Genomic DNA, 27,755 nt, shown 5'->3' on the forward strand with positions numbered 1-27,755 from the left:
GAGACAAATATTGCCTTGTTACAATGATTCTATAGACTAAAAAAAAGGAAAACTTATATCCTGATAAAAGGCTAACAAGTAATCTCTAGTACTATCTGTTAATGCCACCAAGAAATCTGTGGCTGGATCACAAGCATTGATGCATTTTTTGGAATTATGTTAACAAGAAAGTGCATGACAGATGAGTAGCCATACAGAACTTGTGATACTGGGAAGATTTGGCCTCATTGTCTTTCCACTTCATCTTTTATTATAATGAAAGCATTACTAAGAAAAACAATAGATAACTAAAAATATTCCACCAAGAAAACTCTGCTATCTTGAATAACTCATGTGCCAAATTATTCCACTGTAATAGAAAGAGAAAAAAATGAAAAAGGTCCTAGGATAGATGCTCAGATGGCAGCCACCCATTTTCCAAAGCAGCACATTACTAAAGGACAGCCATAGCTGTCTGCAATCTCTCTTTTGTTCACTTAATTTACATACAACAGTATTACTCTCTAAGGAGATGAGCCCAAGTATCTCTCTCTCAAACACATTGTTTTCAGACCTGGTTACCAATGCATGCGTTTCTAAATGACAAGTTGACTGGTTTTAAGTTTTGACATGCTGTGAGCAAACCTAAACTGACAGAGGAGGCAGAAGCAGAAAGCACTGCCTCCCTTGTCCCAAATGTCATCTCTTCCTTGTTCAGGATGTGCAGAAAATCCTGATGAAGAAACGAACACACACTTGAAAGTTTCTGACAGGTGTCATGGGTACAAGCATTGAGCAGCTGAGAGTGATGGAGCCTGACATGACAGTGGCAGAAACATTGAGGCCGGCTGTAGGACATGCAGAGTTTGGTGTATGTCAATTTCAATCCTTGTCATACCCCGACTTCATAATGTTAACTACAAATGGACAGAGCCGGGGGAAGTGTTCAGAAAACTTAAGAATGTTTGTTTCTTTACCAAATGAGGTTGCCAAGCCAAATATCATAGGATCAGTCATTCAAAGTGAGTGAGCTCTAGCTGGGAAAGGCAGGGCTCATCGAATGCTTTGGGAGAAGTTTGCTGACTCAGTCTCTGTGTTGTCCTCCAAGTTAAATGTTTTAATCTTCTATACCACTCCTATCATTCTGTCATTTGTTTTGTGTAGCCAGCATTTTCTTCTACCTGTAACCTCTGATGCCTCTAATTCCTTTAATATAACGATCTGCAGCAAGAGTCTTCAGGATCTAAATATTTAGCAAACCTGCTCTACTGACCTGATGGGGGAGTAATTTATAATGAGAAAGGAGAGCTAGCTTTTCTGTAACACTGCGCAAACAGTTTCATAAATAATGCTCTGTTGCAGTATTTTGAAATATTACTTCTTTTAATGCTACCAAGTCAGATATTTCTACTAAATACAAATCCACGGATAGGCCCCTTGCATAGCCAAGTTAATAGGTGGTTAAGCTTACCTGATGGGAGAGACCAGTTTGATTAGCTTAAGTTTAGAAGTGCTGGTTAACTGGAATTAAGGCATGATGAATGAAGGCAGATATTTATCTACTCTTTAGCCCAGATTCCATCTCACTAACAGAGAATGTATCTATTTCATACCTGTTAATGCAATGGCTTTTTGTCAATCACTTTCAAAATCATAAAGACTGTATAAGAGCATTCATTAAAATGTTTAATTATTATTTTTTCAAGTCAGTGGTACATGCAAATTATGAGTCTTGTCTCCACTGAAAATTTTCTGGATCAAGAGAAAATTTTTGAATGATATGTCAACTTTAGTGTGACTTTATTCTCTTCAGATGCCAAGAGCAAAGTATGGTAAACAAATAGGGGAGGGGAAGAGAAGAGGAGAGGGGATGGAAGACCATTAGAAGCACTAACAAAAATAAAATGCCTATATCACAAATTATACAAACGAACACACACTTGTTCACTCAAGAAACAAAATATAAGATAAACATGGAAAATTAATGAGAATAAAATTAATTTACCAAAAAGATATAACAACGTGAGCTAAGTAGGTAACTAACTCCAAAGCTTTAAAACTAATGATGGTAGTGCTGAAGATACAATAATTTTGTAGACCAAAATAATAAACACTTAGGCCATAGTGATAGTAGACTGGATAGGGCGATTGCCTTGCACACAGCTAACATGAGTTCAGTCCCCAGCACCCCATATGGTTCCTCAAGCCCACCAAAAGTGATACATAAGCACAGTTGGGAGTAAACCTTGAACACTGACAGGTGTGGCCCCCAAATAAATAAATAAACATTAATACTATTGTAACCATGTTACCTGTACAATAATAAATTAAAACATAACTGTTATGTAGATTTAATTGCATTCATCCATAAGTGTTTAGAAACATCTTTGAATCAATATAAATGGTGTCCTCAAATAAAGGAGAAGCAAAGTCCTGTGTACGTATAAGGATATACATTTATTTGCTGACACTGCCTTGTACTGCAAAGTACAATATGGCCGCATTGTTTTCCTTCTGATCCCAAGCACATGACTGTGCAGTCTCAGGTAATTGCAACCAACTGTCTGTGTGACTCACAACACTTATGGAGACCCAGATTTAACAACAACAAAAGGAATGGAAATGGAGAAGAGAGAAAAGAAGTGAAACAACATGACAACTCTCTTAATAGTTGCTACATTGAGAAGCGCAAAGATTAGAGTAGACCTTGAGAGAATTTTGCAGGTGACAGTCTTCTGTTATTTTATTTGGGTGGTTGTTTATATGACTATGTCCACTTTATAGGGAAATCATTGAATCTCTAAATTTTACAGAGTTTTCTGTATGCACATCAGAATGCAATAAAATTTTTACTTAAATTCATAAAAATAACCATATTAATATTGTCATCATGCCTATATCAAATATTCTTTTTATTATTAAAGACCTGATTTACAAAGTTACCAATAACTGAGTGCTGGGCATACGATAATTCAACACTGATCCTTCCACCAATATCAACTTCCCTCTACCAGTATTCCCAGATTTGCTCCATATCCCAATCCTCATTCCACCACCACCTGTCAACTTGACAGACACATTACCAAGTCCTAGTGGTTGCAACTTAGATCTCATGTTTTCAGTTCTTTTGCATCTGTATTTTGAATATATGTCTATACCCCTTATTCATATCATACATCCAATATTCTTACTCACCATATCTGTAACCATGATGAAATTTTTTCATGCAAAACTTCATTTGTGAAAAAAGTAATAGACTTAAAGATATACTGTATCCCCTCTTGTGTGCCTTTCCAAAGTATAAAATTCCCAATGCATACCTCCTTTCTAAACATATCACATGAAATAACAACTGTTTCATGTTAGAAATGTCAGTTACTTCATATAAGTGAATTTTAAACTTTGGGTTTCTCTTTTGTCTGGTAAGAAACTATTGGACTTGATCATTCCTAATTTCAGAAATTCTTTTGGAAGCAGTATCATTTGATAAAGGGATTTCATGAAATTAATATCCGTATTTTCCCCCATAAGTATTTCTGGCACTTTTATAGCAGCAGGTAACATGAGATCTCTTTATTATGTAGAGTCATTTAATCTCTACAAATAAGTTTCATAAGATGCAAATGAATACTTTTTGTCAAAAGTATCAAATTTCTCTAATCATTGTTTTTCTTTTGGGCTGGAGAGATAGCACTGTGGGTAGGGCATTTGCCTTGCAAGCAGCCAACATGACCGACCCGAGTTTGATTCCTCCGCCCCTCTCAGAGAGTCGGCAAGCTACTGAGAGTATCTCGCCCTCACGGCAAAGCCTGGCAAGCTACCTGTGACGTATTCAATATGCCAAACACAGTAACAATGGAGATGTTACTGGGCCCGCCAGAGCAAATCGATGAACAACAGGAGAACAGTGACAGTGACGGTGATTGTTTTTCTTTTAAGATATTTCAAGTTCTTCCAAACATTCCTTTGCTATGTGCTGTAAGTTTGGTATTATTTTAGTATGACTGGTTCATGCTGTCCAGTGAAAAATTCATTACAAATTGAACAAAGGTGTTCTTCAACATTATCATGATTATTAGAAGTAAATACATATTGCAAACGTGACTTGACATTTCCTTTTTCTTGTCAATTTAATTGTAGTACACTTGGTAGCAAAGATTGCTGCATTGTTATCAATGTTTTTACCTCCACTAAATCTGGTTACATCCCTAACTAAAAAAAATTGTACTAAAATATAAAAGGTAAAGGTAAAGGCCCTCCCGTTGATCGTCGATTTGCTCGAGCGGGCCCAGTAACGTCTCCATTGGAGACTTTGTTGTTACTGTGTCTGGCATATCAAATACTCTCGGTAGCTTGCCGGGCTCTCCGAGAGGGGCGGAGGAATCGAACTCGGGTCGGCCATGTTGGCTGCGTGTGTAAGGCAAACGCCCTACCCGCTGTGCTATCGCTCCAGTACTAAAATATAAATATTACTATTTATAAAATAAACAATAGCTGCCACTGTGACTGTCACTGTCCTCCTGTTGTTCATCGATTTGCCTGAGTGGGCCCAGTAACATTGTGAGACTTGTTACTGTGTTTGGCATATTGAATACGTCAGGGGTAGCTTGCCAGGCTTTGCTGTGTGGGCGAGATACTCTCGGTAGCTTGCCGGGCTCTCTGAGAGGAGTGGAAGAATCGAACCCAGCTTGGCCGGGCCGGCTGCATGCAAGGCAAATGCCCTAACCGCTGTGCTATCACCCCAACCAATAGCTTTAGCTTATAAAATCCTATTTTTGTGCTTAACTTAAAAAATTGACATTCAGAGCCATAGAGATAATTCATTCAGAGGCTAAGGCACTTGCTTTGCAGAAATCTTACCCAAGTTTGAACTAAGGCGTCACATATAGTTCCTGGAGCACCTTTTGGAGTGATTTCTGAGCACAGAGTAAGAAGTAACCCCTGAGCACCATTTGTGTGGTCCCTCAAAACAAAAAAAATGACAGAATCTCAGACCAGTGGAATAGAATTGAGAGTCCAGAGACAAATCCTTATGCTTATGGAAAGCTAATCTTTGCCAAAGAAGCAAAGAGTATGAAGTGGAGCAAGTTGTCTCTTCAAAAAATTGTGTCAGAAAAACTGGCCAGTCACATGTAAACTGAAAAACTAAGTTTCTAACAAAATTTATGTTAAGTGTGGATTCAGAGGTGGAAAAATTAAAACACAAGAATGCTGTTCAAATGTACTGAACATCCAAAACTGATCATTAGTTCGTGTTAAAACATGAACTCAGACTCTTATCTCAGATGAATAAGGTCGTTTCAAATGAAGAAAAGACCTAGATATAAAATACAAATTCATAAATTATATTGAGAAAATGTAGATTTCTTCATGACATTGAATCTAGAGGCACCTTTGATGACTCAATGCCACTGGTCCACCAAAGGGTAGCAAGGTAAACAGGACTACATTAAATTAAGAAGACTTTACATTGCAAAAACAATACTTACACTAAAAATACATCCTACAGACTTGAAAAAATGTTTGCCAAACAGTGACAGAGGTTACTATCCATGATAGGCAAAGCACTTATAAAATTTAACAACTATAAAAAAAAATCAATCCTACCAGAATTGGGAAGAAAAGATGAAAAGTAGGTGGTGGAAAAGAATCTGGGGACATTGATGATAGGAAGGTGAAGGGACAGGGTTGGAACCTTGTATGACTGAAACCCAATCATGAACAACTTTGTAACTGTGTATTTCACTGTGATTCAATAAAAAATTAAATAATTTTAAAGAGAGAAATAGTAATACATTGTCGTATCTGTGTGTGTATCATCTATTTCTTTAAAATAGAATTAAAATTGTCTGAGTTGAAAAAATAAAATATACTTGGACATTTAAAAACAGAAAAAGAAAGCAGTCCTTCCCTGAGGCAAGCGAATCAGGAACCTATATTCCCTGTGTGCCTACTGAATCCCCTATTGAATACAAGTGTGAAGAAAAGGGATATTTCCATGGGTGAGACTGTCTTGAGTGGTAATTCCCCAAGAATGGACAAAGTGGAGTCATACAATTCTTATTCTAATCAATGAGGAATCACAGGTTGTCTGACTTATCACAAATGCATCCTAAGCCACTCATTTTTATAGCATGCTACTATTTTCCTTCCTGACATTTATTAACACCTGTAATTACTGTGCATGGTTAAGTTTCCACATTTTATTTTCTGTTGGGTTATTTCATTTGATTTTCAGTCTACACCCGGTAGTGTTCAGGGCTTACTCCTGGCTCTGTGCTCAGGGATCACTCATAGTCACATTCAGGGGACCATGTGGGTTGTCAGGGATCAACATGGCCACGTGCAAGGCAAGCACCCTATTCACTATACTATTGCCCAGGCCCCAGATTTCTTTATGTTTTTTAAATTGAAACATTCTTATTTTAGTCACCACAAAATTATAAATTTATTTTTGATTGGGTTTTAGGCATACAATGTTTCAATACTGATCCCTTCACCAGTATCCACTTCCCCCCACCAATGACCCCCACCCCCCCACGCCTTCATCCCTATTTGCCTCCGCCCCCGACTTGTCTGGTCCTATGAGAGGCACTTGGTTTTTTTCCAATAAGTTTTTGCACTGTGGTGTACAATACTGTTGCTGATAGGGATTTATATATTAACACTTTACCCTTTCAGCACCACGTTTCTCCCAGTTGAATGCTTCCCTCTGCTGTAGATGTTGCCCCCTCCCTTTCTTATCCCCTAGCCCCCTCAAGTGGCATGTTTCCTATTGAATACCAATATATTTAAGTTTTTAGTGGAAGTTACTGATTCAACCTTGAGGTTTCAAAAAAGCATCCACTTCAAAGAGAGCTGATTCAAAACAATGACTGAATCATCATATAAGAGCCAGGCCACCTCTTCCCATTGAGATTCATTTGACAGTGATTGGTTTTGATCCTGATTGGTTTACATATGTAGACAGTTGTGGCTGATGTGAATTTCCTTTTCTCCTATTCCTACATTTTCCCCCTCTCTTCAGGTGCTTAAGATATCATACTGAGTTTGTATTCACTAATTAAGAATGAGCCCACAAAACCTAGATACCCTCAACCTTAAATTATAATAAATGAAGGATCTTAGCCCATTACTATCTATCTATTCACCACTTCAGTGGCTGTGAGGTGTGCTGCATTATTTCTAGGTCTTGCAAATAACAAAATTCTGCTTTGGGGGAGAGGTTATGAGCTACACTCAGTAGTGCCGAGTTTGCTTTGAGCTGTGCTCAGAAATCACTGCTGGAGGTGCCTGGTGGGTATATGTTGGGTATCAAGCCATGTTGGCTGTGTGCAAGGTAAGCATCTTACCCACTGTACTGTCTCCAGCATGCAAATCAATATTTTTCTCCTAGTCTACCAACAGATTTTGCTGAAGGGAATTTTGTAATCATAAGAATTTTAAGTGATGGTCCAGTCATAATGTCAATTGAGACTAAAACAAACCTACACATTAGCTATTTTGCTATTCTATATCTTCCAGTAAACTCTGAAAATATAAGAGCCATGAAAATTATAATACCAATTACTTAATCCATAACATATAGCAGGGTGCCTGTTATATAGTAGGGGTACTCAACCAATAGATGTTTAATGAATGAAAGAATAAATATACTAATAATTAATGCAAGAAAGCAGTCATGGCGTTTGCACCAGACAAGTTGAACTGAGAATCATCTGGAAAAGAGGGGTCAAATTACAAGTCACCTAACTCTCCTGCTCCAAGAAAACACAGAGGAAGATACAACAATGAATTTGGATGCAATAAGAAAGTATAAGTCTAGACACACATGGCCTTCCTATATTGTTGGAAGAACAGCAACCCTTAACTTGATAAGAAATACTGTGGACTCATGCCAACATGAGTTAAAACATGAATACCAGACTGGAAAAGCAATCATAAAATGCTCTGCAGAAGTGTGTGTACCACCAACAAATCTTTTAAGAGATTTTAGAGCATTTTCAGTCAAAAGATGGCTTGTCTCTCATATTATGGTGCTGACAGGTGGTAAAATTAAATGTCAGCCACACAACTTCTGTGTGGGTGAATGGTTTTACAATACATAATGTATGTTTACATGGTAATACATTAATGGTGATATCTGACATCAAAGTTAGACACCAGGTAATTAATCAAAACCCGGATTTATTCCACATACCTGTGAACAATGCACTGAGCAGTATGTTGTGGTTGATACAAGGGGGTTAATTCAAATGGGACAGGCTGTATTGTTCAAGACAATCTGATGCAGAAATATGAGCTAATGTCAGAATTGCCTTTGAAAATTATATTTGGAAAGATGGGATGGCAGTGTAGGTTATCATACCCCTCCAAAGACACACCATATATACCCCACGTAGAGTATAATTTACTCCAAAAAATGCTTTGACTACTAACTGAAAGGCTTATTCACATCAAAAGACAAAATAAATGTGCATGTAAGAGACAGATACATGATTTCTGTGAACTTTATCCCTGGCATGGTAATGAGGATTTTACAAACGCCTAGATTATCCCCAAGGAAAAAGAGACTTGAAACAACACTAGGCAAGAAAATCCTTGGGACAGGGTAAAGGTGCTGATTACATTGACTTTAAAAACAGACAGGGCACTCATCCAGAAGAACCAAGAGGTCTTCAGTGGTCATGCACATGGAGCTACTTTACTGGAAGAGTAGAAGTAACATTTTACTGAGCCTGAGTGAATGGTGAAGGGATGAAAACCAACTTAAACTCTCCAGGAATAAGGTTAGGTATTGACATGTGTCAAGTATTTTTACATTTTCCTTCCACTTTACTGGTAGAAGTGTGTGTGTGTGTGTGTGTGTGTGTGTGTGTGTGTGCACATGTGTGTGTGTTTGTGTATGAAACTCTTATTGAACTATTGTGGGTTGTAAGTACAGACATTAAGGTCAGTGCATGCAAACAGCTGAATCTAAATCCTTTGGTTGGTCAAACTCCCTCCTCTCTGATGCAGCAAAGCTTTAGCTTTGACTTCCTGGATGCCTGTAGTTCACAAAAGGGAGTCCCATTGATAGCACACCTTAAGAGCTAGAATGTAGGTGGTTTGCATTCAAAAGCACCATCTGGAGATGTTCTTAGTAAAGTATCAGTGTGACTGTTTTTACTATATGTGAGAAAAAATACAGAGAGCCCAACAAAAAAAAAAAGGGAAACAGAGGTACAAGAGGTACATATGTGAAATGAAACAAGATAAAACCACAAGAAAAATTGTAAGATATAATTAATTTATTGAATAAAGAAGTGGCAGCAGGAGGGTGAAAGTTCCCTTGTTCTATCCCAAGAGAAACAAGTAATCATTAATAAGAGAGAAAAATAACAAAGAAATTCATAGTTCAGTGTGTAACTTTTCACCTGACAGATCAATACTTACTGCACTAGAGGAGACACACAAACAATTGGTAAATCATTGAACAGACGGGCAATCAAGGTGGTAGTCTGGGGTATGGGACAGATCTGTGGAGTGGGGTGGTCAGTAACAGTGTTGAAGTATATGTTCTTGTTGTAGGCAAAGTTCACAATGGGCAGGCTAGGACCTCAGCAGGGAGGCCAACAGAGAATTCATTCTACAATACAGAGACAGCCCAACACCCACAACCCTCAGGACCTGTAATATCATCATAAAGTATACTGAGAGCAGACAGAGTTGCTGGGTCTCTAATCTCAGCCCCAGAAGGTGGAAATGACAACTATGTTACAAACACAAGCCAGGTTCCCCAGCCCATTCATGACAATGATTCAATCTATCCACAGCCCATTTTTTACCTCACTAATTTAGCAACTGCTAATACCGGCATAAATACTTAGAACACTCAGATACTAAAATCACTAAATAAAGCCACAGGACAACAAGCTGGGAAAGTAAAAGATACGCAGTTCAACTCTCTAAGTTGCAGAGTTGTTGAAAAATAACTGAAGTAATAAGAAAATCTGTAGTAGAAAAGGGCCAATTCAAAATATAAAGATGGCAAATTGAGACCTCAAATGAATATGACATCACAGAAAGAGAACTACTCTCCAAAATCATATAACCCTATGATAAATTAAAGATTGCTATAATAAAGGAAAAGATAAGAAAATCATAAAATCAAGTCAACATTATACAAGAGAATTTATTAAAGGACTGGAGAGATAGCACAGCTGTTAAGACACTGCCTTGCTCATGATCAACCCAGGTTCCATCCCAGCAACCCACATGGCCCCTGAAGCACCACCAAGAGTAATTACCAAAAGGAGAGCTAGGAGTAATCCCTGAGCATTGCTGGGTGTGGCCCAAAAATATGAGAGAGAGTTTATCAAAACAGTCAAAGATACTGCAAAACTCAGAAAAACAGGTTAATGAGATAAGACATAAAAGTAGTATGAAGTAATATGTAGAAGGTAGTAATTGAAACATGACATAAGAAAAAGAGAAATTCAAGATGAGAAGAACTCAATAAATGAAATGAACAATACTACCAACTATTATGGAAACAGAATGAACCAAATAAGGGAATGAAACAGTGAGCTGAAATATAATAATGTACAAATAATGTTATGTAGAAAAAGAGACAAAAGTAATATACAGTACAAACACTGTAAGAACATATTCCACTAGGAATGGCAACACATGGGTAACAAAAATCCCAGAAGAGAACTAGAAGAGAGTTTATTCAAATGTATAGCTTGGGGTCAAAGAGACTATGTTGGGTATGGTGCTTGCCTTATACCTGACCAACCCAAGTTTTATCTTCAGCATCACATACGGTCCCCTAAGCATCACCAGGATTTATCCCTGAGCACAGAGCCAGGAGTAATTTATGAGCAACACTGTGTGTGACCCACTCTCTTCTCCAAAGAAAGAAAGAGAAAATCGTAGCCCAAAACTTACCAAACAAATGGGAGGAACTAACGGGACACCTGACATCTAAAGACAATAAAATATAACTCAAGACCCATAGAAGTAGATGATCAAGAATTCAAGACAAAAATGCTGACTGTTCTGAAGAAACAAAAGACAGGTACCTTATAGAATTTCCCCAATCAGGTTTTCATAAAATTTCTCAGCAGAAACTTTACAGGCCAAGAGAAAATATATTGACAATATACTTTGTGAAATATCCCAGGTAAAACTTGCCAGCTAGGAATATTATATCCTACAAAGATCTCCCTAAGGTGTGAGGGAGAAATAAAAGCTAAAGAATTTTTATAAAATTGGATCTGCTTTACAAGAAACTGGAAATGGCTCTCCTACGTTGAAAAGTTACATAGAGGTTCACACAAAATTGAATGAGGAAGTAGAAAAACTGGAAAACAAATATAAGTGGCATTAGAAAGTCCTAACATATCGATAATCATTCAAAATATAGCAAATAAAGTAACCAGTCAAAAGGTATAAAGTGACAGGATGAACTAAAATACCAAAACCAAACCATATGCTGCTAACAAAGATACATAACCTCTAGACAAACAGAGTTACAGTATACTGAAAGTAAGAAATTTTAAAAGATTAGCAATAATCTTTTAAAAGGAATAGCAATTCCTTTACTATTACCAAGTAAAATAGACTTCCAATCTGACAAAAAAGTAGTGAGATACAAAGGGTGGTTGAATGATTATACAATTGAAAAATTAGAAGGAATAGCAAGTATTAAAGAATATGAACCCAATTACATAAAAATAAATACTGACAGACTGCAGGGAGACACTGAAAACAACACAAGAATAATTGGGAAATTAAGTATTTCACTTACAGCAACAGGAAGAGTAGTAAGCAAAAAGCCAAAAAGGGAATGAAGTCCATAAATTACAAATGAGATGAGACTTAATAAATATTTACATAACATTCTACCTCCAAATAAAGTGAAAAAAAAAATTCAGGTTCTCCTGGAACATTTGCAAGGATAAACCCTATGTTTGGACTAGAAAACAAGTCTCAAAAACTTGTAAAGACTGAAATAATATCAAGCATATTTTTCAATCAAATGGTATGAAAATAGAAAGAAAAAAGGGGGTAACCACATATTTTTAGAGAACAAAAGACCTGCTATAAATAACTATTGACTCAATGAAAAGATAAAAGATTAACAAAAATAAAGTACCACAAATTGATGAAAGTAAAAACAACTTATCAAAACTTATAAGATGCACCAAAAGTAATGCTGAGGTAGGCTTATAGAAATACAGAGAGCCTCACAACAGAAAATAAAAATCACAAATAAAATTATAATTTTAAAAGTAAGGAACCTAGAAAAGGAATTGAAAGCAAAGTCAACAGAAGGAAGAACATAATAAAATGTAGAACTAATTAATGAAATAGAGACCGAGGAGACATTTAAAAGATCAATAAAACAAAGACTTGTTTCTTTAAAAATATTAACCACATAAATGCTAGTAAGACACAGAAAGGACAAAAAGATGCCAGAAATTTAAGATATATTAGAATATGTACAATAAAAGTACAAAGAGAATAGTGAATAATTACATAATAACAAGTTGGACAACCTAAAAGTAATGTACAAATTTTTACAAACATTCAAGTCAGGAAGCAATTGAAAACCATCAAGAGTAAGAAAAGTGAAATTGCTATTACAATTCTCACAAAAAATAAAAGCTCCAGACTAGATGCCTGAACAAGTAAATTATACCACATTTAAAGAATACTGATATTTCATGAAGGTTTTCATAAAACTGATAGAACATTTCTAAACACATTCTATGATGCCAACATTATCTCAATTCTAAAAGCAAGCAAGGATATCTCTCTCTGTCTCTCTCAGTCTCTCTCTCTGTTACATACACAACTATAGACAAATATATTTGGTGACAAACTAAATTTAATAATCCATTAAAACAATTATTCATATAGAGAATGACACAAATCAAAAGAACAAAAATAATCATGTTGGCATGGATGTAGGCAAGAAAGAAACTTCGCCCACTGCTGGTGGGAATATTGACTGTTTCAGCCTTTTGGAAACAATATGACACCAGAATCTCCTGCTGTGAATTCACTGGAGATTCATCTGCAGATACTGTAGATACATCTTCCACATACAGAACACCACATATTTTTCTTTATTTTTTTCTTCCTTTTTAAATTTTTATTAGTGAAACACCATGAGGTATAGTTGTAGACTTACAAATTTTTGTGCTTGGGTTTCAGTTTTACAATGACAACCTTTTAATTGAAAAAGAAAAGGCCCTCCCGTTGATCGTCGATTTGCTCGAGCGGGCCCAGTAACGTCTCCATTGGAGACTTTGTTGTTACTGTGTCTGGCATATCGAATACTCTCGGTAGCTTGCCGGGCTCTCCGAGAGGGGCGGAGGAATCGAACTCGGGTCGGCCATGTTGGCCACGTGTAAGGCGAACGCCCTACCCGCTGTGCTATCGCTCCAGCGGCCCGAATTGAAAAAGAAATATTTTAATATAAGAAGTATTTCTAATGAGTGCTTACATTTGTGTGTGTATTTATTTATTATTTTTTCTTCTTATATTTATTGAATCATTGTGGGAAAAGTTACTAAGCTTTCAGGTTTAAGTCTCGGTCAAAAATGATCAAACACCACTCCCTTCACCAGTACTCATTTTTCACCACCAAGAACCCCGATATACCCCCTTCCCACCCCTCCCAATGCCTATGAGGCAGATGATTTCCACTTAACTATTCTCTACATTGATGACATTCATTATTTCGACAAAAGATGCACCATTATTGTTTAGAATTTCCCCCCTAACAATCAGAATTGCTGAAAAGGCATTGTGAAATACTTTGTTTTCTATAGCTGGTTATGAGAATCATGTAAACTCTCATGGCTGCAATAGCGGCCTTGCGATTTTGGATTTCTGCAAAGAGCCAGAAAATTATGAGATTGGTTTCTGTGTATCTGGTGTTACGGCTGTGCCAGAGAGCCGCTCATGGGGGGCAACTTGTGACCTTGGTAGGGCGTGAAGGATGAGCTGGTACCGCCCCCTTTCCCATGAGACTGCAGATGCCCTGTCAATGCTGGCTTATACCTGGCTTTCATATAAGCTCTGAGGCAGTGGCCACCTTGCTGCCGGGCGGGAAAAAGGCAAAAGGGAGCAACACCCTTTCCCTCCCGGGGAGGCATGGCACCATAGTTTAACACATGGTCCATTCACTTTTCTGCCGCAAGCAGCCGGGCTCTGAATTAAGTACTTTTGCCTCTGGAGCCATGGCTGTGCCAGAGAGCCGCTTGTGGGGGGCAACTCGTGACCTCGGTAGGGCATGAAGGACAAGCCAGTACTGTCCCCCTTCCTATGAGACTGCAGTTGCCCTGTCACCACCGGCTCATACCTGGCTTTCCAAGAAGCTCTGAGGCGGCAGCCACATTGTATGCAGTCCAGATCCATTTCTGCCATAAGCCGCTGGGTTTCAAGATTTGTTTCTGAGTCTCTGGGATCATGGCCATTAATCAGCTTGATCAGGAGCCAGAGAGGCTGTTTGTAGGCAGCGACTCAGGGTGTCATTGGGATGGGGAGGAAAGGGCCAGTTCCACCCCCTTCTGGTGCAGCCCTGCGTGTCTTGTCACTGTAGGCCCAAACCTGACTGTCTAGTGGCCTCTGGAGGATGGTGGTCACCAGGCCGCCAGGGGGAACAGGCCAAGGCACAAAACCTAATCCCACCTGGAGTGGCCCAGCGTCAGTAACCTACTGCAGGGACAGGACACATTTCTGCCAAAAGCCTTTGGCTTCCAAGATTCATTTCTGAGCCTCTGGGATCATGGTCGTTAAGCAGTTCAATCAGGAACCAGAGAGGCCATGCCTCCAATTATATAGCTGAGCCGGAGGTGGTTTGTGGGTGTGTCTCCCACATACCTAACTTTTGGCCGTTTTCTTTCTTGGTAAACTTTGCTCCAAGTGTTTTGGGTCTGGCCAAAGGCACAGCAGCAATTTTGGAGTATCTGAAAGCCTGACAGTGCCATCAGGCTGCTGATACACTCGCCTCACAGGTACAAATTGACCTGCTGGTGGCACCATATCCCCTGTGTATTTTTTAATTTAATTTTATTTTTTAATGAATCACCTTGAGGTACAGTTACAGATTTGCAAAACTTCAGTGCTTACATTTCAGTCATACAATGTTCGAGTTCCCATCCCTCCACCAGTGCCCATTCTCAATCACCAATGATTCCAGTATCCCTCCCACCAACCCCATCCCATCCCCCATCTCTACCCCAACTCTGTAACCACCATATATTTTTCAATGCGATCTCCATCTCTGCTTCCTCTGCAAAAAATTCTTCAGTGATGTTTGGAAAGCAATAGAGGTATAAATAGTAACTTGATAGTGAACAACATACTGGACCACTGCTTAGACCATCTGGAATTTGAAATTCCACCCCTAGCACCCGCAAATTATTATGAGGAATGAGAAAACAGAAATACAGTAGCTTTTAAAAAATGTAGACACAAGTCCAGCTAAATTTCCAAATTTATCAAAGCTCTCAACAGTGCATGACAAATATGTAAATTGAAAGAAATACTTCCTATATACACTTCCTATATGTGTACATGCATATAAATAAACTGTTAAACATGGTGCTAGAAAATGAAAAGTATGTATTAAATGTTAAACATAACAGCTTTTTTAGAGCATTAAGAGAACAAACAAAACAATGATTGTTAGCAGGAATATGGAAAAAAGAACTACTTATATTCTGATGATGGGACTACTATTCCAGTCATGGTAAAAAAAGATGCAGTTTCTCTAGTAATTAAGAATAGAAATACCATATGACCTAGCTAATCATTTCTAGTCATTTTTCTGAAGCACAAAAACACTAATTTAAAAGGATATATGTACCTCAGTGTTGGTTATAGTATTATTTACAATAGTCAATATATGGAGGTATTTTAAGTGCTCACTGAATTATGAACAGACTTTAAAATGTGACACACTCACCTATACAGTGGAATACTACTCAGTCATAAAAGACTGAAATCTTGCCATTTGGGATTGTATTTTCCTAAGTGAAATAAATCCCATAGAGAAACACAAACAACATAATTTAACTCTTATGTGGATATAAAGAAAACTAAAACTGAAATAAAAATAAACTTTTAGGTATTGAGAACAGGGACTGTTGTCAAAGGAGAAGAGAGCTGGTGAGTGAAAAAATTGGGTAAAGAATCAGTTTTATTGTGAGGCATAGAAACGAGTATTGTGCTAATGATTATGTGATATATACAAGGTCAAAATGTGATTCTGTACTAGAAACTAATAGGGTGTTTTATATAAACGTTTTTAATTTCAAAATCAGAAGAAATATGTTTTGAGGACAGAAAGAGACAATACATGCTTTTTTATACCAGTTTGTTTTTTAATTATATATTCATTTTCCCACTCAAGGATCATTGTATCACTGTCATACCATTGTTTGTCGATTTACTTGGGCACCAGTAATGTCTCTATTCCACCCAGCCCTGATATTTTAGCAGCCTCTCCTTACTCTTCTTTCCAACAACTAGAGGCTCTTTCAGGATCAGGGGAATGAGACCTGTTATCTTTACTGTTTTTGGCATATTGAATACGCCACAGGGAGTTTGCCAGGCTCTGCCAGTGCGGGTGGGATACACTTGGTAGCTTGCCAGGCTCTCCAAGAGGCATATATCACTTGATCACTTGATACCCCGTTACTCATCGATTTACTCGAGTGGGTGCCGGTAATGTCTCCATTAATCCCTGTTGCATGCTAGCATAGCCCAAGCATAGCCCAATGGTATCTGCTTGTTCTAGGAATATGCAGAGCCTCAAACTGATAATTTAGGGTCTTGACGAAGACGTCTGACCATCTTGTAGGTGGGTGTCCATGCGATCTTTTGACGTCCAGTGGAATCCAGTCAGTAATGGCTCTAGTCCAATGGTCATCTCTAAACCTCATTATGTGTCAAATATATATATATACATATATATATACACATATATATACATATATATATACATATATATATACATATATATACATATATATATAAAATTTGTTGCCTACTGTCTGAACCCCATCAAATATAGTGTGTTAATTATGGAAAACAGGTAGGAAGTGTCTTATGATGTGTTGCACAGCTGCTTCTTGGAGTCTGGTGGCATGGTATGGGAGCCTCATTTTATGCTCCCTTCCGGGACTCCGCACCAGGCTATTTTCACTGTAGGCGCCCCAGCGTGGGGCAGGTGAGAGCCTCCCTGCCCCAAGGGACCTAGCCCCAGCAGCTGAGCTCCACTATCCAAACATCACCACACTCCAGGCCGATTTCCAGATGCTCAGGCCAAGCCTCACACATGAATGAAGTCCCCCGGAACCCAGGTAATGCGGAACTTTGTGACTTTGGACTCTAGGCCCAACAGGAGCTGGGAGCAGAGATTCTCTGCCTGCTTCTCTCTGTCTCTGGCAACTCAGGGATCACACCCATAATTTACTCCCTGCTGGTGCCAGGTAATTTCTTCATGGTTCACCCTCCAAAACTCACAGCACTCTAGAATATATTGAGGAAAAGATTCAATAAGAAATTTAACCAGGGCCAGAGTGATAATTAAACAGGTAGAGTACTTACCTTGCTTATAATTGACTCTGGTTTGATCAGCACCACTACATATGATCTCCAGAGCATCACCAAGAGAGATCCCTGAACACACAGCCAGGAGGACACACCAGAAATAATCAGGGCAAAGGGGGAAAAAAAGGAAGGGAGGAGAGAGGGGAAAAAGGGAAATTTGGGTAGGAGGTGATGGAAAAGAGATTTCTCATTGAACAACTCAAGTTACTGGTCAATTTTTTGCACCTTTAGATCAGAGGAAATACCATAGGTAGTTTATATCACACACACACAGTGGTTTGTTTTTCAATTTACAGAAAGTGTGTTCACACAAGTGTTCACTTCAATGTCTGTGGTTCACTAAATCACCATCATCTTGGTGGCCAAAAATATGTATCTTGGTTGCATTTCTAAAAATATAATCTTTCTAGAAGATTTGCTCGAGGTACAGTTGTAAGGTAAAGATAAAGGCCCTCCCGTTGATCGTCGATTTGCTCGACTGGGCCCAGTAACGTCTCCATTGGAGACTTTGTTGTTACTGTGTTTGGCATATCGAATACTCTCGGTAGCTTGCCGGGCTCTCCGAGAGGGGCAGAGGAATCGAACTCGGGTCAGCCATGTTGGCCGCTTGTAAGGCGAATGCCCTACCGCTGTGCTATCGCTCTAGAAGATTATTTTCTTAATATATTGACTTTTAGAGTTTAGATTTCAAATGAGAGGAACACAGGCTGTGAACATCACAAGGTCTGAAAACTAAAGTGTTGAAGAACAGTGAAAATGCCACAGTGAAAACCAAATAAATGTCTTTTCAGAGTTTTATATCACAGGTAATGTAGCATAATAGGAGTCGGGTGTTAGCATTAAAACTCATGAGCAAATGCTGTGCAGCTCTGTTATATTACTTGTGATTTATAAATTTGTTTTCTCAACAAAAAAGTTTATTAAAACTACTTTGACAGGGGTAGACTTAATACCACATACTTATATTCATAATAAATATATATTATAGTTATTGCTACTCTTTCCACCGTATTGCATAGGTGTTATGGAAGTGTGGTCCTCCTATCTGCAGACAACGCAGTTCTCCTGAGTCCTTCTGATTTCAGGGTAAACTTCAGTGTTGTGCTAAAACAAAATTTTCATACACCCAGCTGTCCTTGATAGAATATTCCCTAATTAACCTAGGCTATGCTTCCACTGAAGAATGGAAAGGAAGTCACTATTGAAAGCACAAAACAATTACTCACTGTGACATGTAGAAAATAGTGAGTTTCAAGTATAGGTACATAGGGGATGCCTAATATGGTCAGAGATGTTTTTCTCATAAAGGGTCAGTAGAATTACCTATCAAAAGATTAGCTCAACTCCATGGTGCCTTCCACAGTTCTCTGATTCACCCTTGCACTCTTGTCATATGTCTCTTCTCCTTTGCCTCAGGAACATATCCTAGGCAACGCAAAACTCACTATTTCTTCAAGAGTCATGTCTATGAATACTTACATAATAAATGAATATATGGAATGGAAATCAAGTCCCTTTCTAGAATGAGATCTGGAGGATAGCTAAGGTCTAGTTCAGGGTGGGGACAATAAGTTTCTCTGGGATTCACTATAGAATTTGTATACTGTCATATGTCACTTGGGTGACTTAAGAATGTTGTATATATGAATAAAAGAAGAATCTCTCTTTTTAAATTGGCTTTCTTAAGTGAGAGGAAAACAGTGCTTAAGGTGCCTTGACAATAAGTTGAGCTTAAGATGCACTTGTCACTCAAGCTTTCTGGGTCAGGAAGGTATGAGTTGCTCGAGAGAGAAAGCCTTTCCTTCACCAAAAAGTCCTTAGTGTTCTTTTATCCCTACAAGTAATGATTACAGTATTAAGGCAGTTTTAAATCATACAGCTTCTATAGCGAACCCATAGGAACTGACTTCCCCCATCCTTGCTAGACCTGAAACATCCTCCAGATGCTTGTTCAGAAAAGGACTTGCTCTCCATTTGCCTTTTCATTTATTTGTATACTTCAACCCCTCTATTGTAGGGCAGAGCTTCAGAACAGGTAGGGCCTTTTCTGTGTCAGGACACTGCTGTCTATTGATGAAAAAAAGCTCATGATACACTCATGTTCCTTATCTAGGATTCCTTGCTCTGTGTTTTTTTGTGTCCCAAAATTCTACATCCCTCATGGAGAGATTTCCTGTCACTCAGAATCTGTAAACTAAAGTGCCATGTCGGCTTTGGTATGCAAGGGAATAGACTGTAGCTTGGATGTAGTATAAATTCCATGACTGATTCTTCTGATAGAAGCTGTCTTCTCTTCATAGCCTTAACATAATCACATTGATCACATATTATAAAATGATAAAGTAGAACATGGTTAAATACATCACTGATTTGCCAATAATAGGTATTGGTGTATAAGTCTAACTGGCGATGCAGCTGTCTGAGGTATTGATTTTACTGTCTAATGGTTGAGAGAGATGTTATCTTGATTAATTAGAAGTCAAAACAAATGCATCTTCTATGAGATCTCTGGTGGCATTCAGCTGAAAAAAAAAGGTCTACACGTGCTTTAGAAGTGTTGGAAATCTAAAAGGACAGGGTGAAGAGGGAGCAGATGTCCCTTCCACCACCTGTCTCGAGTGACGATAATGTGTAAGCATAAAGCAAGCTAATGGGAGTGTATCGACAAAATGGAAGGGGGAAGAGGTGGTGACCATCTTTCTTATCTTTCTAACAGTAGTCTTAAATTCAGAAATTACAAAGAGGAAAGCACTGCTGAATACTAGAGCTTCCCTGGAGTTAAGCACTACAGCCTTTCTGATTGTGGCTGGATGTTAAAGTGTTCCACTTCCTCTGTCATTACAGAGACTTGCAAACAGTCAGGTGTGGGATTTCCTCTGCAAGAGAATATTGAACTACCAAAAAGGTGATTTCCAAAAGCCAATGATACTATTCTTAGAGGCAAAAATATATGCATGGTATCTGCAAATGCTAATTTTTGGCCAAAGAATACTTTTACAGAAAATCCAAAGGAGTTTAAAAAGAGAAACCTTACTTGGGCTTATTAGTAAATATCTTTTTTATAAAAGTAATCATTGACCTTAAAATAATGACCCATTGAACATCCATATAGCATGGTATAAGACAAAATTATAATGAGGTCAGGGTTGGTGATAGTTGTTGTTTTTTTCCTTTTCATTTGTGAGGCAATTTCTATAAAAAAAACATCTACATTTGGCTTCTGTGTTTCTAGAGATTTTTGTTCATGAGCTTAAAATTTCTACATTCTTCAATTTGAACACTAATCTATGATCTGAGCCTATAATTAGTTTACTAACTACAAGATACTATTGATATTTTTATTGCAATTGTTACATAATTTCTATCTTCATTAAAACTACACTTAAGTCATCCTATGTTATACTGTAAAATTTTTGGCCCTCCCGTTGTTCATCGATTTGCTCGTTTCTTTGAAAATATACTAAAGTCTTTACTTGTTAAATGTTCTTTTCTGAAGGAAACAAAAAATATTTTTCCAGATAGGAGAAAATTTTTACCAACCTGACTTCAGATGAGAGAATAACCCATCAGAATCAAGGTGACCTGTTGAAGAGCCCCAGTTATACCCTTTTCTATAGTTTAACAGAGTCTATTTTTTCTTTCAAAAATTCAAGATCTACTATTTCCCTAAATGCTGCCTCAATCTCTCTCTGGTGTCCCAATTCCCATGGAGCCAGGTATTTTCTTAAAGTTAGTTTTATTGTTCATCCTAGAGCATCTGACTTCCCAGATCCCAAGCTCTGAGTCAGGGATGTTGAGGAAGGATCTTCTATACATTTGAGGCTCACTGGCATAGTAATATCCCTTAGAGAAGTCCTAATTTCCTCCACGTGACAATTTTCGGGGCAAAGCACAGAAATGAATCTTTGGCTGCCTAGGGAGAGAGTGTGGGCTTATATAATAACTTTTCTTCTAACCTACCTATTTCAGCAGCTCTGCACACTCAGTAAAAGAATGGCCTAAGAAAGTGGTCCTCAGCACCACACAATTTATAGGCAGAGAGTGGTTTAAATTAAGAGCCAATTTTTAAAGCTCCATGTTAAATTTATGTGGGTTTTCCCTAAGTTTATCAGGAGGAGTAAAACGTCCACCATTTAGCTATTCAATTATCCTACTTCTCCTAGTGGAAAGGGATTTCATGAAAGGAAACTTTTTTCTTTGACCCACTGAAATGACTCACTGAAAATAAGAAGCACAAATTATTCCTACAGAGAGAGATACATGTATCCAATGTGCTCTTGGGCAGGTCTAACTGATATCCTGTCTTCCTTTCAAGTCCTCACATTTTAGTCCATTCAATTAATGGGTAGCAACTATAGCAACCATAGGAATTCATATTTTCACTTCAGTTCTTTGAGATATTTTGCATGAGGCTGTGGCTAATAAAAGTGACTCATGGTTCTTATTTATTCACCTTTTTTGGTATAGTCAATCACATCACCATAATTCTTCCCTGGAGAACATTCTGCTGAAACCATTTTGCTCATAGAAAAGGAAATAAAGGCCTGGTAATGGAAAGAATTTTTCCAAGGACACAAAGGATGAAGAATGACCCAAGATAGGCATAATTTCTCTGTGTCCATTGAAACTTCATTTATTCTTCAAGACCCAATTCAAATCCAATCTCTTCTAAGAGACATTCTTTGAGCCCTCTTCCTCCCTTTCTCTTGTAGTTCTTTTGACTTACTCTGTTTTATCCGTTTGGATTAATTATCAAGGTCACTTTATCATAGAACCCCTCTGATTAACCATTCTAATTTACATCTTCCTCCAAATCACCTGTGAGGACATTGAACTGTTTTCTTTTACAATATTCAAATGATTTTGTTTTACTTGTGTCTTAATTGTGACTATTCCACAGACTTTTAGTTGGAACAAGTGATCACTTGATTTACCAATTCAATCTAATGCCTTAATCTTGCCTGCTCCAGAGTATCTTCTCAATTGAATGAATACAAGACCCTTCTATCCAAAATTATAGTTACAGCAGATCCCACGGCTGCTTCTCCCAGAAGAGAGCATAAAATGAGGCCCCCATAGCCACCAGACTCTGTGCCAGGCTGTTTTCACTCAGGACGCCCCAGAGGGGGTCCAGTGAGTGCTTTTTCCACCCCAAGGGACAGAGCCCTGGCAACCAACCTCCACAACCCAAGTACAGCCACGCTCCAGGCTGCTTTCCATATGCTCGGGCTGAGCCTCACACATGAGTGAAGTCCTACGGAATGGAACTTTTTGACCTTGGACTCTGGGCTCAATGGAACCAGGAGTGGAAATCATGTGCCCAATTCCCCCAGTCTCCGGTGACTCAGGGGTCACTCCCCTAAGCCACCTCCTGCTGGCACCAGATTATCTCATTATCGGCTATCCTCCAGATCCTAAGGCTGCTTCTCCTGGAAGGGAGCATAAAATGAGGCCTCCATAGCTATGCCACTGGATTTTGCACCAGGCTGTTTTCACTGAGGATGCCCGAGAAAAGTCGGTGAGAGCCCTCCCCACCCCAAAGGACCAAGCCCCGGCAGCTGACCTCCACAACCCAACCTCTGCCTCGCTCCAGGCCATTTTCAACACGCTTGGGCTGAGCCTCACATATGAGTGAACATATTCCTGGACACATCTATAAGACACTCTCTACCCATTCTCCATAATTACACCATATTTGATGGGGTTCAGAGAGTAGACAACCAATCATAGAGGGAAATGTATATATATATATATGTATATATGCATATATACATATTTTCAGACATATATACTAAAGCTCACATCACCCAAACTTTAACAACATGTTAATGGTATCCTATAGAATGTCTTAATGGCTCCTGCCAAAATAGAACAATATTCACACTGTTTCCTCTATGAACACTTTTTGGTAAGCATATTCAGCAGTTCTTCATAACAGACAATACAAATATATTCTTTTGTTTGTGTTTTGGGACAGGGCTTGAGGCTTGGGATGTAAACATCCCGAATTTGGTGGTCAGAAGGTGTAATGGTGGTGGCATTGGTGTTTGAAGTGTATTAAGTGTACTCAAAAATTGTGAACTAATTTATAAAAGAATAATAATAATAAAAGAAAACACAGGAACAACAGAGAAAGTTCAAGGAACCAAAATTTGGTTCTTTGAGAGGGTCAATTTTTCACATTAAAAGATGTCAAACAAAGCAGCAAACAACACCGCATTCCAATTACACAAAATTCTAGAAAATGCAAACTAATCTTTGATAGAGGCATAGAGCATAATGGCAGTCAACACGGGGAGAAAAAAACATATTGTTAGAATAAATCAGCTTACTAGACAGTTATATATACATGATAACATTTTTTTCATATTGTATACATATGGAGTAAATTATTTTCAAAAATGTATTTTGGTATAATTTTTAAAAATATTTTTACTTAAAATAAAGCATAAAATTATCTATATAGCAAAAGTAATTTTTTAAATACTAGAATAAAAATATTTATGCAAAATTATATTTATAAATGGACTGATAGCACTTGCTTTCAATCTAACTTGATTATTATTATAGCACATATGAATTTTCTGTTTTAGTTTAATCTCCATGTTCCTTTACTGATATTTTTTGCTAATTAGTAACATATATGTTTTTATTTTTCAAGAACTATGGGTAAATGTGCCTCATACATTTAAAAAATAATTCTCAAACTATTTTAAGTGAGGAAACATTGACAGCTATGAAAAGCATTATAATATTAGGCAAATTAATTTTTTGTTTGATGGTGATTTTGTAGCTTTTATTTTTAAAATATTTATTGATGTCCTCTGATTTACGGTACTGTTAATGATGGTTTCATGCATAGAGCATTCTAACCTCCATCATAGTATCTACTTCCCTCCACCAAAGGACCTTTCCCATTCAATCCCCCATAACCCTGCTAAGCTCCGTTATCTGGATCAGTTCTCCAGTTCTGTTGCCTTTGGTCTCATATTGAACCATTACTGTGTATCTTTAAATCCAAATATGAGGAAGATTATCCTGTACCTGTCCCTTTCCTTCTGACCAACTAAGCCCAGCATGATATGCTTTAATTTCATTCAAGTCACAGCAAATTGCATGATTTTTCCTTTTCTTAGAGTGCACAGCATTCTATTCTGTATATATCTCACAATTTATTAATTCATTCATCTGTAGTTGGGCACTTCGGTTGTTTACTTATCTTGGCTATTGTACAATCACTTCAATGAACACATGTGTGCATATATCTTTTTTATTTAATGCCTTCAGGTTTGGGGGAGGGGGAATTAAGCTTGCTAACTAGAACAAGATTGTTATCATTTCCTTGGTAATTAACTATCCCAAAGATCCCAAGACTGTCAGTATTTCTATTATCAGTCCCATATTTCCAGAATGGTGACTTATATTAACTATGCAGAAAAAGGAATTTTGGAAAATGTAGTTCATACAATACAAATTTATAATCTTGTACTTTTACAATACAAATTTATATTTTACCTCTTATTGACCTGGCATTTATAAATAGTCACTTCAGTCATAAATAAGGCAATAGCAAAATTATATGAATTCTGATATCCCTCATTTTGCCTTAGGAATCTCACAGTCTCAAAGGCCTTCTAAGAACTTTCTCAATGCAAGCTACATCCACTGACTATCCTACTCCAAAGTACTTGTATTTCAGCTTGTTCTTATCTGTGTACTTTGTGACTATATAAGGGATTTCTTCATTATTCATTGCAATTCAGATTTGTTTTCTAAGTAGAGCCCTGCCAAGATTTCTTTGGAAGACTAGAGTTATTCATTTTATAGGTTTAGATTTTGAGAGTATAAAAAAGATTTAAAAAAAAGATTTTGAGAGTTTGACACTGAGGGACTTAAATGTTAACATAACTTTTCTCTCAAATGAGTAACAAAGCACAAATGATCCTCTATTTTCCAAAGTATATTAAGACTTGATATTTTAAAAGAGAACTCACCTTGCTGACTAATTTTGGACAGCACAAAATGTAGCAACAATACTCTTAGCAAAGAATAATCCAGGGGGTATATTCAAAGAGACTTGCTTCAATTACACCTGCACACGTATCATGTTTACCTAATGCTTAAAGAACCTTTATGCCTACCTATGACCATATCTTTGCCTGCAAACAAACCTATGACCCTATGACCCCAAATCAAGGAATATTTATGATATTGAATGATGTTAGTGTCATTTCTTCTCCTGTGACTTCCCACAAACAAGGAGACCCACTTTTCAGAGCAAATTTTGAGGAAATGAGCATCATGACCACAAACTTGTCTCCTAAAACTGCATGCAGCACAAACCATCAAAAAACAGTTTACAAAGTTCAATCTCAAAAGGGCTTTTGAATTTTAAAATGTGTTTTTAAAAGTGGCCCTGAAAACTATCCAATGGGCTCCCTACTAGACCCCAGAAGTTAGTATTTGAGATTCACAGAAGCACAAAGCACTGGAGGATTTCCCCAGTCTCAGTGCTCCACCTAAACTGGACACAGTTGGTGGAGAAGAAGAATGTGGCTCATTCAGTCAGCTGGGCTCTCTCTGCCATGCCCTGACTGACAGGTCAGGCCCCAGCTCATCCCTGAAAACTAGCATCAGGGAATGACATACAGTTTGATAACATAAGATGCTTAGGTTTTTTGGCTCAAGTGAGATGTTCAGAGCTAATAGCTCTGTGAGCTGAGTTTTAGCTGCGATCTGCACCTTGAGATATCCGTTCTGTCTGGCTCAGGAAAAAGGGAAAAGAATGAGAGCTTATTTCTAGAAAGGTTTCCGATGAGCAGCATTTGTCATTGAAGGGGAAGATGGGTATAATTAGCTTGTCAGTCTAGTTTGGGCTGAGCAGGCTGTCTCTGCTAAGAAAGATGGACTAACTGCCAGAGCAGCTGACAGGCAGTCGATAGCGCAGCAATTAATGTCATAAATAATTCCAGAACCAATTACATCAAAATGGACTCCAAGCTTTAAAAAGGTACAGAATTCTCTTATTCTTCCTGCTAACAGCAAGAAACAGCTTTCATTTTTCTCTGTAATTACTTTTCATTGTATATAGTGATACAACTAAGCTCTTCTGTCCTGAGTTGAGCCCTGTCTTTCTCCTAGCCCCATTTCCCGCACCCCCAGTCTCCCCCTGTCACCTCATAGGACCAGGCTGTTAAAGTCGATCTTTCCTGCCAGAGCAGAGGGGTGACTGTATAATCTTTTAACTTGGCTATTGCTAAGCGAACTCCAGCTACACCTAAATGATTAAGAGACAAATGTTTGAAAATGTCATGGACAATGACAGCAGAGTGCCCCAAACAATGGCATTTGGAAATGAAGACATTTGTGAAATAAATGGATTTGTCTTATTATTTTAAAGGTTGCTGTGACTTTGCTCACACTGAATTTATTGATTTTTTTCTCTCCTCCTCCTCCTCCTCATTCTCCCCTCCTATCATAAAGTTACCAACATAGAAGACAGGCCAAACTATTCCCTTTCCATTGCAAACACAATTCAATATTATCCATGTTTGCTAATGGACATTTTTTAAAAAATATTAGAAGGAGGATCAGTCTCTTTAGCATAGCGTTTTGCTTAAAAGCTATTCTCTTGAGCTGTCTCAACTCTTCAGCTCGTTCTCTATGCATTACAGTACATATGTAGATAACACAAAGGCTATTATACCCATAATAGCAACGGCATACTAGATACCACTGGTGCTAATAGTCTTTTTATTTTTGCTCTAGCTCCATCAGTTGATTCTGTGGCTGGTTTAGAGAAAGGATGGGATTGTGGGAAAGCAAATTACCATTGTATTCATTCACAGCTTTGTTCTGAGCCTGACAAACATTTCCAACTTTTCAACCATAGTGGCATTTACTCCGAAGGGACCAGGGAAAATGGCTCACGAAGCTCCCACTGCTTTGAAACCAGAAACAGCTGCTGGTGCCTTTGCAGTTTGCTGAGTGTGCTCTGGCTTTGAGCTCTGCAGCTGATGGCTCTCCCTGCAGCAGTAGGTGTCACTGCGGTGAGTGGTAATTACAGTGGAAGATTTTAGAGGACATGGGATAATTAGGCCAGCCAGCACAGGCATAAACACTGACATTTACCATATTAAAAACTGGAGATGTCGGCATTT

This window comes from Sorex fumeus, unplaced genomic scaffold, assembly GCF_029834395.1.
Source record: "Sorex fumeus unplaced genomic scaffold, SorFum_2.1 ptg000020l, whole genome shotgun sequence".
NCBI classification, from domain to species: domain Eukaryota; kingdom Metazoa; phylum Chordata; class Mammalia; order Eulipotyphla; family Soricidae; genus Sorex; species Sorex fumeus.